General features: G+C 58.1%; 1 protein-coding gene across 7 annotated transcripts in view; it reads right to left on the bottom strand.

Annotated features, from left to right (window-relative positions):
* The window catches only part of DLGAP4 (DLG associated protein 4), a 156,863-nt gene that overhangs the window by 68,041 nt on the left and 72,892 nt on the right, over nt 1-15,930 (bottom strand). For 5 of the 7 annotated variants that reach the window (XM_071455472.1, XM_071455468.1, XM_071455471.1 and 2 more), the window contains exon 3: nt 1,664-1,754. The exons of the other annotated variants lie outside the window; for them this stretch is intronic. The gene's annotated coding sequence lies outside the window, so the exon portion shown is untranslated. The remainder of the gene's footprint in view (nt 1-1,663; nt 1,755-15,930) is intronic. 7 annotated transcript variants of the gene reach the window in all.

Genomic DNA, 15,930 nt, shown 5'->3' with positions numbered 1-15,930 from the left:
CCTTGCAGAGCACTCGGGGCACAGGCTGGTGACCACATGGGGCATGTTCCAGCTTGGCTGGAAGAGCAGCTAATGAGAAAGAACATCCTGGCCCAAAGCCAACCTGTTCTGGCCAGTGGTGTTCAAGGTTGGTGTTCAAGGGGTCTGGAGGGGGTGAGGGGGTGTCTGCACAGCCCCCAGGGAGCGAGTGTGGGATGCAAAGCCCTCAATGCAAAGCCCTGACCACAGCTGCCCTTGAGCTGCCTCTGTCCTGCTCCCAGGGGTGGAGGTGTCCAGCCTTGCACTGAGAACTTGGGACCCAGGCAAGGCAGAGACTCTGCTTGGCCTCCTGTGCTGCCAGCCTGCCCTGACCCCATCTGAGCCCTCCTGCCTCTCTGTGCTGCCAGAGCCATCAGCAGCCCCAGGGCCACGGCCCCAGTGCCCCTCCCAGGGCACAAAGACCGCGCTGAGGAGGAGGAACTTCAGCCTGGAGAGGAGGAGACTGAGGTCAAACTTCATTGGAGTCTTCGAGGAGGAGGAACTTCAGCCTGGAGAGGAGGAGACCGTGGTCAAACTTCATTGGAGTCTTCACGGGGGGAAGGTGCTGAGCTCTGCTCTGTGTGACCAGTGACAAGACAGGGAATGGCTGGAGCTGGGCCAGGGCAGGCTCAGGCTGGATACCAGGGAAAGGTTCCTCATCCAGAGGGTGCTGGCACTGCCCAGGCTCCCCAGGGAATGGGCACGGCCCTGAGGCTGCTCCCCAAGGAGTGTTTGGACAGTGCTGCCAGGCACAGGCTGGGGCTGTTGGGGTGGCTCTGCAGGGTCAGAGTAGGATCGATGATCCTTGTGGGTCCCTTCCAACTCAGCTCATTCCATGATTCTCTGTGTCCTTGCCCTTAATGTGTGTGGCAGAGTCTTTACAGGATGCTCTGAAAGGCTGTGTCTGTCACTGCTGCACCACCAGCTGAGCAAGGACCTTCCTGTGCTCCAGGGCAGAGGTTCCCGCTCCCTAAATCTCCACACGAAGGCAGGCAGGGCCCTGCCTGCATTTGGGATGCAGCCTGGAGATGCTCTTGGCACTGGCTTTGCTCAGGGCCTCAAACAAAGCAGCTCCTGTCGCCTGAGGGTCCTGGGATGAAGAGGAGCAGGAGGAAGAGGCAGCAGCTCCCTGTGCCCTCCCTTCGGAGCCGGGCTGGGCCCGTGTGCAGAGCTCGGAGCTCGGAACATTTCCTTTGTCTCAAAGTGGGTCAGGCGGAGGCGTGACGTTACCATGGCAATGGGCAGCAGATTTCATAACTTTATTTTGTGGGGCGTGGCGCAGGATTCGCCAGGAGACGGAGGGAGGGTTGTCATTGAATCACCCTCCAGCTTCCCTTCCCCAGGCTGCTCCTGCAGGAGCTCCACTGCCCCTTGGGCACACGCACAGAGCCAGGGCTGTGCCCCCTGGGCCCCTTGAGAGTACCAAAGCCACACAGGGCCATCCCAAAGCCACCCCAGGGCCATCCCAAAGCCACTCTGGGGCCACCCCAAAGCCACCCAGGGCCATCCCAAAGCCACCCCAGGGCCATCCCAAAGCCACCCAGGGCCATCCCAAAGCCACCCCAGGGCCATCCCAAAGCCACCCCAGGGCCATCCCAAAGCCACTCTGGGGCCATCCCAAAGCCACCCCGGGTCCATCCCGTACCTCTCAGCTCGCTGGTCTCAGCACTAGGCCAGCCTCAGCATCCTGAGCACCGTGTGTCCCTCTGGGCTCCAGGGCTGTCCCTCATGAAGACCTGCAGGGCAGAGAGAAAAGGGGCCGTGTCCTCCCAGGGATCAGAGAGGTGTCTGTGATCCCTGTGATCAGAGTTCATCTCCCTGACAAACATCCCACAGCCCAATGCTGCAAACACTCGACTGCTCTGCCTGATACCCAGGCTGTGTCCAGCAAAGGGCAAATGGCAGAGGGGGAGGCAGAGGCAGTGCCCACAGGATGGGGAAAGATGTGGGAGTGAGTCCTGTGTCACTCTGGTGTCACATGGACTGAGAGGCTGAGCTGGAGATCAGCCAGGTGGGGAGGAGAACATCCAAAATGCTCCTTGCTGGGGGCTCAGGCCTAGGCAGAGCCCCTTTGTGGGAAAGTGCTCTTTGTCTTTCCTTCCCTTGTTTGTTTATCATGGACTCAGCCCCTGCAGTCCGTGGCGATGCCAGGAGCCACTGAGCTGGGCAGGGGGATCCTGTCACCCTCTGTGCCTCATCCTCTGAGCTGTCCCCTTTGAGCCGAGCCCAGGGAGGCAGGAGGGACAATCCTGGGGACAATCCCCCTGCCTGGGGTGGCAGATGGCACCTCTGGTGCTCCCCTTGCTGTGTCCCAGCACAGCAGAACCTGCTCTGACTGTCACCTCCAGCTGCTCATGGCAGCTCCCACTCAGCCTCTCCCATCTGGTCACTAGGTGCTACTGTGCTGCAGCTAAAGCCTGCTGCTTCCTCCTTCCCTGCCACCCAACCACGCTGCAAACCATGGCAAAAATGCTCCCTCTGTGAAAAACCAGCTAAATAAATCTGGGAACCCCCCCCATGTTTCTTAGTGTCCCCAAAACCCCACTGCCCCACAGAGAACACAGCCTGAGTTATCCACTCAGTGGTGTTGGGGTTTGCCTTGATGAGCACCCACAGCCTGTCTGCCCTGCACTGGGAGCTGCTGGGGCAAACTGGGCAGCTCCTGCTGCAGGGAAGGAGGGGTTGGAAATGGCATGGGAACCAAAACAGGAGTTAGCCTTCCTAGGACAGCTTTTTCATTCCCACTTGAATGGAGGAGGCCATCTAGGTTTGAGAAGGTCTGTGAAAGCTCAAAGAGGGGCGAAAATAGGTGAACCCCAGTTTCTTGGCTCGGATGGAAGGCTGGGACAAGGACACAAATCTCAGCAATTTTTCTAGGAAAGCCAGATCCAGGTGCTGGGCTTGACTCCCCCCCCGGTGATGCAGAAGAGGAGCAAACCCAGAGATGAGGCAGCAGCTCTTTGTCCCCAGAATGGAGAGATGGGCACTGCAGTGCTCCTGAGGCCCCCCTGTGCCCCTGCCACACCCAGCCAGAGGGGCTTCTCCTGCCTGGGGCACACCCAGCCCGGGTGCCTGGCTGGGGCACCGTGCTCTCCTCAGACAGGCCCAGCAGCCTCCTGGAACCTGTGCCAAGGAAGCAAAGCCTGGGGAGATGGAGAGGCACAGTGCAGGCAGAGAACAGAGGACTGTGCTCACTCCAAGGCCCTCAGAGGGGATATCCCAACAGACAGAAGAATGGGAAGCCTGGGCAGATCAGCAGACTGGCCTCCTAAAGTGGGTACAAACCCTCATCACCTCCCCACTGTGGCCCAGCACTGCAGAGGGAAATGCTAAAGCAAAGGGATGTGTGCTGGGACAGCCGAGCAGGGCATTTGCATCTGTCCCCACAGCTCCCCTGCCTCCTACACCAACACCCCCCTCTCTCTCCTGACTTTCTTGCTGCTGCTGGGCTGTGAGGTCAGAGCCCGAGGCTGCGACAGAGTGAGGCACATGTGGCTTCACCCAGCCCAGGAGGCCTCTGCTGTGGCCCAAGGGACACCTCCCCAGCCCAAAGGCAGACATTCCTGGGCTCAGGGGTGTCCCTGAGGTGGCTGTCAGCACACTGTGTGTGCCAGGATGAGCTGTGGCAGGGCCAGGTGCCACAGGCTGCACTGCACAGTCACTGCACTGGCACTGCCTGGCCCTCTCACAGCTTCTCCACGGCAAAGGGAATTCCAGCACTGGGAGCTGTGTTGAGTTTGAGCCCATGGTGCAGACAGCAGAGCCACCAGCACAGCCAGGATCCATGGCCAGTGCTGCCCCCAGTGTCAGCACCCAGCTGTCTCTGTCACCCACTGTGTGACAGTGCCCTGCTCTAGTGCCACCAGTGCTGGGATGGAGGGCAGCACCACCAGAGCCACTGATGGCCACCATGGAGCCAGCAGCACCTTCTAGGGATGCCCCAGCACCCTCCTGGCTGCACAGGCACCAGCACCCAGCATCCTGTAGCAGCAGTGGTGACCATTGGGAGGGAAGTGCCTGTTCAGAGCTTGCACCCCCATCACATCTGTGTGTGTCACCAGCACTCTCAGGGTGCCTCAGGCCCCCAGGAACAGACAATCCTGGCACCCCCTGGCACATCCAACAGGTGGGAGAAGCAGGGCCTGGGTGCTGCCTCCCTCACCCAGCAGGTTCCTCCAACTAAACAAGGTCATTGAAGCTCTGGAGCAAGAAGCATTTTGGTGTGGAACACTGTTTTTCCCTTTGCATGCTATTCTTGCACAGAGAAAATGGCACCATAATTGCTTTTAATTAATATCAGCATCAACGCCCAAGAAAATGCAAATGAGCAATTGTGTCAGCAGCCCAACCACCTGATGTTACCAACCAGCCAGACACCTCCAGTGCCCCTTTCCTCCTCCCTCCACCCAGACACGTCCATTGTCCCCCTGTCCCTGCCTCCATTATCCCCCTGTCCCTTCCTCCATTGTCCCCCTGTCTCTGCCTCCATTGTCCCTCTGTCCCTTCCTCCACTGTCCCTCTGTCCCTTCCTCCACTGTCCCCCTGTCTCTGCCTCCATTGTCCCTCTGTCCCTTCCTCCACTGTCCCCCTGTCCCTGCCTCCACTGTCCCCCTGTCCCTGCCTCCACTGTCCCTCTGTCCCTGCCTCCACTGTCCCCCTGTCCCTGCCTCCACTGTCCCCCTGTCCCTGCCTCCATTGTCCCTCTGTCCCTGCCTCCACTGTCCCCCTGTCCCTGCCTCCATTGTCCCTCTGTCCCTTCCTCCACTGTCCCCCTGTCCCTGCCATGCTCACAGCAGGGTGCTCTCAGCTGGGTGTGAGGGGTGGGATGGAAGCTGCTGTGTGGAAGGACAGGAGAGGGGCTGGAAGCCCAGGGAAGGGGATTGGGAGCAGGGGCCCAGCTGGGGCCCTGTTTTTCCAGGCAGTGAGGGCACAGGATGCCAGAGGAAGCAGTCAAGGGTCCATCCAGGACCCTGCTCTGCTCAGGGGTACCTTGCTGATGAACTGATGCCCCTTCAAGACAATTTTGGTGAATGGGGTCTCAGATGCTCTGCAGCCAAGCCTCACTGGAGAATCAGCTGGTGATTATTGTCCTCTTGGTCTAAGGGAGGAGGCCACAGCCTGCCCTGCTGCAGCCTGGGTGGTTCTGTGTGGCTGGAGAAGGCCTTGAAGGGATGGATCTGGTGCTCCTGGTCCCACCTCAGAGGTGGCTGCAGGTTGGTGATGAAATATGAAGCATCAGTGTCTGCTGGGGCCTCCTGAGGAAGGCAATGGGGTTTCAGCCCAGTGAGCAGATGAGGAGGGCAGGGTGGTCCTTCCCCTTCTGCTGCTCCAGGGCCACACTGGTGTGCTCACAGCCAGGGCACAGCAAGGCCAGCAGAGCTGGGCAGGTGCAGGTGGTGCTGGGATCTAATTCTAGGGAAAATCCTGTGGAATGTTACAGCTCAAACAGCAGCATCTTGGGATGGTCCCTGTGAGAAGAGAGGACCCTCCCAGGCTGGGCTGTCACCTCCTGCTCTTTCCTGTTCTCCTCCAGATTTGGAAGAGCCTCAGCAAACCACCCACAGCTGCTTTTGGTAAACCTGAGAGGAGATGAAGCCTCCATGCCAGGGAACAGGCACAGTGACCTGGCAGCCAGCCCAGAGCTGGACCCAGAGCTCTGTGAAAAGGCTGAGAGTCCCTGTGGGATCCCACGAGCACAGCAGGGAAGCTGCAGGGCTGGGGGATGAGCAGGCCTGGCACAGGGGCAGGGAGGAAAGGGTGAGGAGCAGGGCACAGCCCCACAGGCAGGTGCCCAGCAATGGCAAGGGGCTGAAAAAGGGCCCCTTCCTCCTGCTGCCACCCCTCCTGCTGCTGTCCCCAGACTGAACCCCCTCTAACACTTGGATTTACAGACTGTGAGATCAGGGACAGACATTGCCAACCTTTCTGAAAGTGGCCACAACACCATTGTGTGCAAATCCAGCAAGAGAACTAATGAAAATAAATATACATGGGCTCTTGTAATCTCTGCACCACTTCTCTGGGTAAAACAAATGCATTGAGCTCCTTTGGGCATCCCAGAAAGAATCACCATGGAGGATGTTTGGGGCTGAGCTGGGGGCAGCACCTCCAGGGAAGGACAAGAGGCTGCTTGGAGAGAGGGGAGAGCACAGGTGAGGTATGGCTGAGCATAAGGCAGGAGATTTGTAGGCAGATTAAGATCCTTCTGAGGAGGCATGGAAGGAAAAATATGTGTGTGAAAACACCAGAGGGAACAATGGAGCATAGGTGAGAAGGGTGGGAAGTCCTGCTGAGCTGTGAGGAAGGTGCTCCCCTCCCCAAGCCCAGAAGGTTCCCACGCAGATGCCTCGTCAGCAGGGTCCTGTTGGGGCAGGGCAGCAGGGAAATGAGGTTACAGCACATGGAATGGGCTGTTCCTGCTCCTGTCCCTGCTCTCCTGACAGGAGGGTGTCCTGAGCACAAGGACAACACACACTGATCCTGCTGAAGATGGAAGTTGAAGTCAACGAGAAGCTGAGGCAAAAGATCCACCCTGACAACTCCTACAGGTCAAACCCCACATCAATGTCAACAGTGATTCCTCTCAGTGTCCTTGGGGACAGAGTGGGGACCTGACAGTAGCACTCCTTTATACACAGGGGGGACTACCAGACCTTGGAGACACCTCCTAAAGGAAGAAGAGTGACTTTAAGTGCCTGAAATCTGTTTGATTTGAAAGAAACATCACCCTCCCTTCTGCTGAGGTCTTATATTAAATTTGCTGGCACCAATTTACTAAATAAACACTGAGATAAGCTCTGCTCTACTCAACTGGTTCAGATTAGGTATTAGACAAAACAGTTTCACTGAAAGAGCAGCCAGGTACAGGAATGAGCTGCCCAGGGAGAAGGTGTGGAAGTGTTCAGGAGCCACTGGGATGTGGCACACAGGGATGTGGGGTGGCTATGGTGGGACTAGGTTGATGACTGGACTTGGTGATCTTGAAGGTCTCTTCCAAATTGAGGATTCTGTGAGAAGGGAGCATGGCCAGGCCAGCAGCCCTGGAGGGCAGGGGAGGGCACTGAGGGTGGGGGTTACCTGTCCTTGGCATGGGAACAGCAGCAAACAGCCCCGAGATCCCAGGGCAGGAATGGGGGAAGGAGCTGGAAGGAGCAGAGCTGAGCCTCTCCCTCCAGGCAGTGAGAGACCTGTGCCCCCAGCAGGGAGGACAATGCTCCTGCTGAGGGACCCCAGGGGGGTGGCACATCCCCTCCCCAGGGCCCATCAGGGCATGTCTGTAAAGCTGGGCAGCCTGGAATTGTGAGCAGGGATTCTGCACTGGGGCCACAGCCCAGGGACAGGAGCTCCCAGGAGAGGCAGGGCACACACTGCAGGGACCTGGGAGAAGCTTCCTGAGGGCATGGGGGTGTGGGACAGACCACAGGACAGGAAATAGTGAGGGAGAAGAACAAACAGGAGGGACTGGGAGCCCTCACCTCTGTGACATCATGATGTGGAGAATAAAATTGGTCCAGACAAGGGACTTGGAGAGAAGAAATTCCCTAAGTGCCTTCCCACCAATGCCAGGGAGCCTGATAAAACACTCTGCTCACATATGGACAAGGATCTGACCTAGTTGTGCTCCTGAAACCTGGCTGGGAGCGTCACATAATTGGAGTGTTAAAACCAGCAAATGCTAAAATCAACAACTTCAGGGAGGAATGAGGGCGCAAAGGGGCATCAGATGTCATGGCAGGCAAGGTCAGCAGTTTGAGTCATACCCACCTGCAAAGCTCTCAGATCTGCTCCAGCAGAGGAGAAGAAGGTGCAAGAATGCACAGGGCCCTCCCCAGGCTGGCAGCTGCTCTGCCAGCAGCTCTGTGATCTGCAGGGGAAACAGGTTCCCTTGCTATGGGAGAGACCAGTGCTGAGCCTGCATCCCAGGGTGAGCCCACCAGGGGTGTGCAGGACACAGTGGCTCAACAGCTGGACACATCTGCACAGAATCCTGGCTAAGGTGAGACCCTGCCTCAGCCAGGGAAGGCAGAGGAGCAGGGCCTGTGTGGCACCCACAGTGCCCTACTGGAACAGGGAGTCAGTTTATGGTAGCTGGGTGTCTGGGAGGATGGTCACAGAATCAGGGAGTCAGTAAAACCAGAAAAGCCCTCTGAGATCCCCAAGTGCAACCCTTAACCCAGCACTGCCAGGTCCACCACTAACCCATGTCCCCAGGTGCCACATCCCCATGTTTTTTTAACACTTCCAGGGATGGTGGCTTCACCAGTGTCCTGGGCAGCTGTGCCAGTGCCACAGCACCCTCGCTGTTAAGAAATTTCCCCTAATATCCAGTCTGAGTGACTGTGGAAAAGAATGGAGGCACACTTCCCCAAAGCCAGAGGAAGGCTTATTTCCATTGCTACAGCTGCCCCTACACCCAGTCAGGGACTGTCCCTGGTGCTGCTGGCTCCTTGTGCAGCCCTGGGCTGAGCAGCACAGCCAGGGCACAGCGGGCTGGGACAGCCAGCCCGGGCTGCAATGGGGCTGCAGAGGGAAGAGAAGGCCAGAGGTGCTGCCTCAGAGCCACCTCCTGTGGCACCCAGCCTGTCCCCAGCCTGTCCCCACCAGGGAACCCTGGGTCCTGCTCCTGCCTGGGGTCAGGGGACAGAGCACAGCCCCTGTCCCATGTCCTGGCCCTGCTGGGAGCTGCCCTGCTCTCCTGTGCAGGAACACCTGAAGGATCTGTCCTGCTCCCTGTCCCTGACACTGCCTGTCTGCTGACCAGGGACAAAGGGCAGCATCTCTCATTGAGGCTGGGCACAACCTGACATGGCCACACCAAATTCAGCAAAAAACCCCTAAACTGGGTCAGACACACCACACAGGTGCCAGAAAGCTCCACGCTCGTGCAGTCCTGCTGAGAAGCCTCAGCTTTGTTCCTGCTCTGCCTCTGGCAGGGAAGGGACAAAGAAGCTCCTGGTGTGACTCCTGGGAGAAGCTGCAAACACCCGGCCTGGCCTGGAGCAGGTCCCTGCTCTGTGCTGGCCCCGAGCCCCGCGCTGAGGTGGCCACAGCAGCACCTTGGGCACAAGGGATGGAGCGAGGAGAGGCAGAGCAGGGCCGGCCCCGGGCTGGGCTGGGCTCTGGGGCTGGGCTCTGGGGCTGGGCTCTCTTCTCTGGCTGCTGTCACAGCGATGTCACCGCCTGCCGGCCACCAATTCATGGCAGTGCGGGGGAGGCGCGGGGCTGGTGGCCACAGGGTCGGGCTGGTGGCCACAGGGTCGGGCTGGTGGCCACAGGGCAGCACTGGTGGCTGCCGGAGGAGGGGACGTGCCGTGCCCATTGGGGCTGCCCCAGCTCTGTCGCCGCGGAGCTGCCGTGTCCCTGCCGTGTCCCTGCCGTGTCCCCTCGGCAGTGTGGAGGATGCTCGTGTTCTGAGAGCAGGGAGAGCTCTGCAGGTGCTGCCTTTAACGATTACGATGAGTAATTCCCTTTCAGTCCTTTAATCAGTCGCTTTTAATTAGCGTGCCAGTTGTTTTTTCCTTAGCAAACAGCTCTTTCAATGAGGGTTTTCGCTGCATCTGCTGGGTTGGGAAAACACTGCTCCCTGATGGGGCTGTGCGCTCATTCTTTGGCAGGAGCTTCCTCCTGTGCAGGCTCTGGGTCTGGGCTCACGTGCAGAGCATGGCACAGGTCCTGCTCGTCCTTGGGAAGCCCCTTGTTGCCGGATGGAGCCATTCCTGGAGGTGCCCCGTGCTGGTGGCATCCTGGACGTTGCTTTTTCCAGAGCCCCTCCTGCAGGCAGGGCCATCCCCCTCATCCACACCCCTTCTGGCCTTTGCCATTTCTCCTTTGAAACTCCCTTAGCTCTGTGACTCTGGTATCTCAGGGCAGCAAGTTCCCCAGGGGAATTCTGCCTGTGGAAGAGGATCCCAGCTTGGTCCCTTGGGATGCTTTGTCCCCTGGTGGGGAACAGAGTCCCCACAGCAGCCGCTCCCTGTGGGCCAGGCTCTGTTTCCCAGCTCCAGCCCCTCTGACAGACACAGAGGTGCCCTCACCTGCAGAGGTTTGTTCATGGTGCAGGTGTTTCCCTGCTGCTCTGCACAGCTGGGCACTGCTGCCTGTGGGTCACCCAGCCCCACATTCAGAGCCAACACCCCAGTGCTCCTTCCCCTCCTCAACTCCACATCACTGAACTCCTCCTGAGCTCATCCTACATCCATGTCAAGATCCAGCTCTTGGGCCAAAAGATTTGCTTCCATTTTCCCTTGAATAATAGCCTCCTTTTGGATGGGTTTTCCCTCTCCCTGGATAGGCTTTTCCCTCTCCTTAGATGGGTTTTCTTCTCTCCCTGGCTGGGTTTTTCCCTCTCCCTGGCTGGGTTTTTCCCTCTCCCTGGCTGGGTTTTTTCCTCTCCCAAGGTGGTCTTTTCCCTCTGCCTTCAGAGGACCCTGTCCCTTGCTCCTTTGCCCTCTGGAAGCTCTGTCTCTCCGAGGGGCCCCAGCCTCTTCCCTTTTCCTGCCCAGGGCAGGATGTCCAGACTGGCCCAGCTTCCCATGAGTCACCAGCAAATCCCAGCTTCCTTCTCAGGGCCCTGGCACCAGAGCCCTAATTACAGGGCAAGACTAGCGGAAACAAGCTTATTATTTACCAGGCTAATGAAAATTAATCATGCCTCCCCCTCCTTTCCTGGGAGAACAGTCACGGACAAGAAAGCAGATTATAAAAGCATTAGGGGTGCCTGCTGTGCTGGGCTCTGGCACTACCTGAGGGCTGTGTGGGGCTGTGTTTGCAGGTCACCTGGAACTCAAGGGTTAAAGCTGCCCCCCAGTGCTGCCTGTTCTCCCCCCAGTCTGCTCTGGCTGAGGCTGGGCACAGATGGAGCCCCCAGGCACTGCCAGCCAGGCTGGAGAGCCCTTCCCTGTCTGTCCAGGCAGCTGCTGGATCCCCAGGGCCTGGACCCCTCTGGCATCCTTGCAGAGAGCAGTGTGGGGTGCAGAGGGCCCCCAGCCCAGGGCAGTTCCCAGCACAGCCCAGTTTGCTCCATGCAGGCAGCCAGTGGCTCCAGGCTGCTGCACAAGGCAGGGAGATGATGGAGGAAAACATGACAAGGAATGGCTCATGTTGCACAGATGTGGAAAACCAGAGCACCCTGTACCCACTGGAGCCACTGGTTCTGGAGAGAGTGCTGCAGCAGAGGAATGAACTCTGGCAAATGCAAAACCCACCAGCCTCACTCAAATTATCACCCCCACTCAAAATATCACCCTCACTGATAGAGGGGAAACTGAGGCATAGGATGGGGCAGGTCAGCCTGGAGACAGGGAGAGAGCTCCAGCCTGCTGAACCCTGCCAGGACCTGCCCCCATGGTCCAGCTGGGGAAGGAGATCCCAGGGAGGCAGCACTGCACACCCAGTGCCCAGAGCTGCCCAGCCTGCCTGCCAGGCTGAGCACAGCCCTCCTTTTCCAGGCTTAAACATCTCCACACCCATGATCAGCCTCCCTCTCCCTGAGGCTGCACAGGCTGGGACTGGGGAAGGGACCAGGAAGGGGAAGATTGCCTGGATCAGGGTGTGGGATGGAGGGAAGGAGGTGAGGCCCACGTTCCAGGGCTGGGCTGGAGAGCTGCTCCCTGCCAGGCCTGTCCAGGGCAGTGTTGCCCACCACAATAATTAACTGTTGCTGTGAAGAAGACAGGAAATGAGCAGGAGGTCAATTTTCCATTTCCCAGTTGTGCATAATCAGTTCCAAGTACACAGCCTGCAAATAAATCTCCATCAGGCTCGTTACCTCTTAATTAACGTCACCAGCTCCGACACGTACTGCCCAGCCCAGCCCCAGCCCCTGCCTATGTACAGTGACATGGAGCCAGGGCTGGCCATGGCTGCTGGGAATTCTCCAGCTGGAAATTCCAGCCCTGCTGTCCAACAGGCTGATCCTGCCCTGCTCAGACAGGAAAGCTCTGCTCCAGCATGGGGAGAGCTGCTGGATCTCTCCAGAACCAGCTGCTTTGGGGGCAGCTGGCACACACAACTGGAAGGAAGTTGGTGACACAACTGGAGTTTGTTTTCCTTTTGAATAGATTGGAATAAAGAAGAAAAGAAAGTCCTGTGGGTGAAACATTAGATTAGAGGGATGGAACCTCACTCATGAGGAAAGGCTGGGAGACCTGGGGGTGTTCAGCCTGGAGGGCAGAAGGATCCAGGGGGACCCCTGAGCCCCTTTCAGGGCCTAAAGGGGCTCCAGGAGAGCTGAAGAAGGACTTTGGACAAGAGCCTGGAGGGACAGGACAAAGGGAATGGCTTCCTACTGCCAGAGGGCAGGGACAGATCAAATAGGGGATAGGGAAAAATTTCTTCCCTGTGAGGGTGGGCAGGCCCTGGCACAGGGTGCCCAGAGCAGCTGTGGCTGCCCCTGGATCCCTGGCAGTGCCCAAGGCCAGGCTGGATGGGGCTGGGAGCAGCCTGGGACAGTGGGAGGTGTCCCTGCCATGGCAGGGGTGGAATGAGATGAGCTTCAAGTCCCTTTCAATCCAAACTTTCCATGATTCTCTTTCCCATCAGTGATTTCCCTCACAGGCTGTCCCCTCCCCTGGCCTGCACCTGAAGCAGCCCTGTCCCCCCAGGTGAGCTGGCACAGGGAGGGCACAGGGACTGCCACCCTCAGTGAGGGGAGGAAGAAGATGGGATGCAGGAATCCAGTTCTGCTCCTACCACCCTCCCACCTGGCTCTTCCCTTCAAAGCACTACGCAAACATCAACTCCTTAATCCTCCCAACACTCTCGGGAGGGAGAGACATCGACAGGGCTCTGTTCTAGACACCTGATAAACACAAAGGGAGGCTGGAGGAGATGCCAGACAGGCAAAACCTGCAGGTCACAGGAGTTGCTCTGCTCTTCCTGCTGCTCCTGGCAGGGCTGGGCAGGCAGGGGACGTGCCAGGAATCCTCCTGTGCTCTGGGATGGAGGGGGCACAGCCATGGAGGAGAGGGGTGCAGGGCAGAGCAGGGACTGTGGCAGAAATATGAGAGATGGTAAAACAAAATGAGAATGGGAGGAAGAAGATGAGCCCTGTTGTCCTCACAGACAGACAGACAGACAGACAGACAGACATTCTGTTTCCAATTCCAGCTTTGATGGAATTTTGTAAGTATCATGAAATTAGCTGAAATGGAAGGAAACCCTGACACTGCTGCTGAGGCATCCTGGAGGGAAGTATTGAGAGGAAGCACTTGGACTTTAAAAAAAAATGGATTTTGACTTGCTCAGTTTGGCAGGTGAGCTCCCCAGAGGATCTGAAAAATCAAACCATTGGTTTCCAGCCTGAACATCCCCAAACACTGCACCAGTTCTTGTGTCCTTTAGCTGAGCTCTTTCTTCTCCACCCCCGTGTTTACCCAGGAATGCATCAGGAGGCAGCTGCTGCAGCCCCTTCCTTTCACACAAGCCAGGCATCCCCGGGATTGGCAGCCTGGCTCTGATCCCTCTGGATTGGCCTCTCTGGAATCCTGCATTTGTGCTTCCTTGCCTCCATCCCTAAACCCTCCTGGAGCTCCCTGCGTGCCAGGATCCACTCTGTGCTCCCCAGGGTGTGCCCTGCATCCAGGCTCCCCCAGCCAGCTCTTGGGAAGGACCCTGGCTGCAGGCAAACCCCCGTGCCAAGGGATGCAGCTCCAGCCAGGGAACCCCCCCAGTGCTGCTGGGGCTGCCTGGGGACCTGCCCACAGCCCTGGGACCTCCTGGGCCTCTCCAGCCTGCCTGTTCCACGGATCCCCACCACAGTGGGATCCCCAAAGCCCAGCCAAGGTCCTGCTGCTTTCCTGGGAGCTGAGTTCAACTGGTCCAGTCCAATTGTTTCCAGGAGAGATTTGCCTGCTGTGCCTGAAATCAGAGCTGCTGAATTTTTAAACTCAGCAGCATGGGAAGGCCAAGACCAGGGGCTCCTCCCAGTCACTGCCCAGCTCTGCAGAGACACAGCCTTGGGTCTCAGACCCCTTGGGGGGTTTTTCTGGAGATGGAAAACCCTGGCAGAAACCTGCCATGGCACTGGCTGGATTTTGGGCTGGGCCTGGAGCCCCACCTCACTCAGACACACACGCTTTGCAGAAGGGGATGTGCTTTGCTCTGGTTCCCCAGCACACAGAGGCAGATTCTGGGATAATTCCTCCCTCTTGCCCCAACCTTCCCCAGGGGAAAAGCTCCTTGAGGGTTTCTGCTCAGCTGCCCCTGCCCAGGGACACCTCACTGCTCCCCAGAACCACAGAAGAATTTGCTCTGCTGGTGTTTCCCCATGAGGCTGCTGGTCTGGTGCAGCTCAGAACCCCAGTGGGGAAAGGGAAGGTGACATGTGCAGGGGTGGCAGGACAGCCCTCTGCCCAGGGTGGTAATGCTGAACCTCCAAAATCCTCCCCAAACAGAAAACCCAAATCCTGATGTTTCCAAAGTAAAACCCAGCCAGGAAGGGTGTCTGCCCCTGGCTGCCAGCACACAGGCTCCAGGTGCCTGAGGCCCCTCTGAGGGAGCTGTGGGCTCTCCTTTCTCTCTCACAGGATGTTTTTTAGCAGCTTGATCCCATTCTTGCCATGTCCTGCCCCAAAGCACACCCACCCCAGCAGCCATGGTCTCCAGGCAGAGCCAGGGCAGCCCCTCTGTGCCCAGCCTGGGACAGGGGCTCTGCAGCAGAGCAGTGCTGGGGCTCCCCCCTGCTCCCACACCAGCCCTGTCCCATCTTGGAGGGGACACAGGAAAAGAAGAGCCTTTCCCAGGGTGGTCATGGGCCTCTATCAAGGACTTTGGGTGGTAAAGTCACCCACTCACTCTTACACAACCTCCCAGAGAAGCTGTGGCTGCCCCTGGATCCTGTCCAAGGCCGGGTTGGACAGGGCTTGGAGCACCCTGGGCAGTGGAAAGTGCCCTGCCCGTGCCCATGGATGGTTTTAAGATCCTTCCCCACCCAAACCACTCTGTGATCTCCTCTGTTCAGCTCAGCCCCTGCTGCAGTGCCTGTGTGGCATCAATGCCTCCTGCAAACAGCTGGGAACAGCTGTCCCCTCATCACCCAGGGGGAAACTGAGGCAGGCAGCACACCCAGACAGGTCTGCAGTGCTGCATGCAGCTGTGCAGCTCCCCAGCTCCCTCAGTGCCTCTGTCCTGCCAGCCCAGGATGGCAGAAGTCTCAGTTTCAGTCTCTTCTATGGCCGGTGATGGGGAATGCAGCTGTGGGCATTCAGTGTCTGCAGCTCAGGCTGGAGCAGAGCTGAGGCCAAAGGTGGGAGGCTGAGCAAAGCCCAGGGTTCTGCAGCTGAAAAAGATCCGAGTTTCCCACTCCAGGAGAGTGATCTGGGGAGGGGATGGAGTCACAGAATCAGAACACCACTAGGGTTGGAAAAGCTCTCCAAGATCATCAAATCCAACCATTCTTCCAAGCCCACCATTAGCCCATGTCCCCAGGTGCCACATCCACACCCAGGAATGGTGACTCCACCACTGCCCTGGGCACACTACTCCACTGCCTGACCACCCTTTCCATGAAGAAATTTTCCATAATATTCAACCTAAACCTTCCCTGGCACAATTTGAGGCTGTTTCTTCCTGTCCTAAAATATATTTGGGGACACCAGCAGCCTCTGCAGACCCCTCCATGCTCTGGGAACATGGGTTGAGCATTGGAGGCCCCATCCCCAGGTTTGCAGCCCACGTTGCCGAGGTCTGGGGTGCCCAGGTGGCTCCAACCTGCTCCTCTGCTCCAGTTTGGGGATCAGGAGACAGCTGGAGCCAGAGGAGCTCCCATGAAACTGCAGATGTCACAGATCTGCCAGCAGGCCCACAGGTGACACAGCTACCCCTGAGCCTCAACCAGCCCTTCTGGGCCACGGCTTTCCTTGTTCCAGAGCACAAAAGAGGGCAGGCTGTGTGCCCCGGGGTCACCTGCTCCCA

Source organism: Agelaius tricolor, unplaced genomic scaffold (assembly GCF_023055355.1).
Source record: "Agelaius tricolor isolate 1412-34295 unplaced genomic scaffold, bAgeTri1.0.p SCAF_49, whole genome shotgun sequence".
Classification (NCBI taxonomy): Eukaryota; Metazoa; Chordata; class Aves; order Passeriformes; family Icteridae; genus Agelaius; species Agelaius tricolor.
This window is presented reverse-complemented; position numbering and strand designations above follow the sequence as displayed.